We start from the raw sequence: 2,242 nt of genomic DNA, 5'->3' as shown, positions 1-2,242 counted from the left end.
CTTGTGGAGGAAGGGAGGGAGAATGCTTATGATTTAGAGCTGAGTTTTGAAACTGTGGGAGCCAGGATGTGACCTTCCCCCAAAGCTGGGCCCTTCAGACCTGGAGCCAGTGCTGGGCAGAGAAGTACCTCCCAGGAGGGTCCCAGAGGAAGGGAGAAGAGTTTTCTGCTTTCCTTGCTGGCAGCAGCTTTATCTGTCTCACTCCTCGTCCCTCATACTGCCACCTCCTCTGCTTGGTTACACAGAATTGATGAAAGGCCCCAGAAGGAAGGGTCACAGTGAGAGCTATGAGCAACTGTACATACCTCACAGTGTGTAATCCTCTAAACAGCATGCCTGCGGTAGATATTACAGCTTTCCCTCATTTTCTTGAAAAGGAACCTAAGCTCAGAAAGTTAAGTGACATGCCTGGGGTCACCTATATTGCAGGGAAGAGAGGCAGCACTAAAACCCAGGTATCCAACATCAAGTCCAAAGGTCCCCAGTGTATCATCTGGTGACACATCAGTTCTTACATAGGATTTTACCCAGTTTTGGCAATCTGGACCATATTGGTTTTTGTGCTGTTATATTTCAATCAGCTTCAAGGGAATTTTCAAAAAACAAGGAGAACTTGAAAGGGTAAAAGAACTAAGTTTATGAATTCCCATCCATTCACTATTATTATCACCAAACTGAGCAAACAAAGACAGAGGGCTTGTCATTCATGTAGGTTAAATCACAAATTGGGGTCCAAACTTCAAAAGAAAAAAAATAATTGAAAAGAGAAGAAACCAGCCAAAGAAAGGGGGTGGAATGAGGTTGGAGAATTAGAAATTTGAGAATTTGGTTCTGGCATCAGATGACAGGAGTCTGAAGTTCTGCTTTCTGGGGTTTCAGTTACCTGTGGTCAACCATTCCGGAAGCAGATGATCCCCCTGACATATAGTCAGAAGGTCAATAGTAACCTGACACTTCACAATGCCTGTTATTCACCTCACTTTGTCTCATCATGCAAATATTTGATCGCTCCACATCATCCCAAGAAGGATGAATAGGGTACAGAAAGATACTTTGGGAGAAATAGGCCACATTCATGTAACTTTTATTACAGTACATTCTAATTGTTCTATTTTATTATGAGTTATTCTCGTTAATCTCTTATGGTGCCTAATTTATAAATTAAACTTTATCATAAGGGTATAAGTATAGAAAAAGCATAATAGATATAAGGCTCAGGACTATACATGGTTTCAGGCATGACCTCCACTTGGGGTCTTGGAACGGATCCCTAGCAGAGAAGTGGGGGAAGCTATCCCACCTGAGTTTCAAACTCAGCCTCATTGCTTTCTAGCCATGTGGCCTTAGGCAAGTTGATTCACCTCTATTAGCCTCAGTGGTCTCATCCATAAAATTATGATAATAATAGTATCTACTTTGTGTGTATTGGATGAAATAATCCTGCTAGACATAGAGTTGACTCTGTGTCCATGACAGCTATCATCATTTTAATATGACGGGGCAGGCAGGTTCTGATTGGAAGAGTCGGTCCTTGCCCTCTTCCCCATCTTGGTACACTGGAGTCTTACAGGCAAGTTCTAAGGGCTTAATGGCGGAGCAAATCACAGTAGAAGGAAATTCTTTGCCTTTAATGGAAGAAGAAGAAGGAGGAGGAAGAGGAGGAGGAGGAGGAGGAGGAGGAGAAGGAGAAGGAGAAGGAGAAGAGAAGGAGAAGGAGAAGGAGAAGGAGAAGGAGGAGAAGGAGAAGGAGAAGGAGAAGGAGAAGGAGAAGGAGAAGGAGAAGAGGATCAGATGGACATATGGCTCTGACTTGCACTGCTGCCAAACAGGTGATGCCCCGGGGTGGATGAAAGATGTCAGAAGGAAAGTCCTTTCATCATTCCCATCGCCCTCCTGGCAGCTCCACTGGGAGAAAGGAGGCTTCTGGCTGCCATTGTGATCACCCAACCCTCTGGCACCGGGCAGTTGCAGCCTGTGGATCCCGAGCATCCTCCATTAGCCTGCAGTTCACTGAGTGAAATCCCCGACTGCCTGCAGCTCCCCCCCAACCTGAGGTCTGTTTTGCCCTCTGCCCAGCATGGCTTAAGCCACAAGGTCTAGGAGGGAGCGGCTGTTCAAGTGGGTGGGGAAGGCAGAGACCCTAGAACAGCCTTGCAGTGCCAGGATGAGGTGGGGCTGGGGGCGGTCTAGGCCCCTACCTAACATAACAGATAACCTGTGGGTGATCTGTACCTTCCATAGC

This window comes from Canis aureus, chromosome 13 (genome assembly GCF_053574225.1).
Source record: "Canis aureus isolate CA01 chromosome 13, VMU_Caureus_v.1.0, whole genome shotgun sequence".
Classification (NCBI taxonomy): domain Eukaryota; kingdom Metazoa; phylum Chordata; class Mammalia; order Carnivora; family Canidae; genus Canis; species Canis aureus.
The sequence above is the reverse complement of the archived record's forward strand: the minus strand, read 5'-3'. Positions refer to the sequence as shown.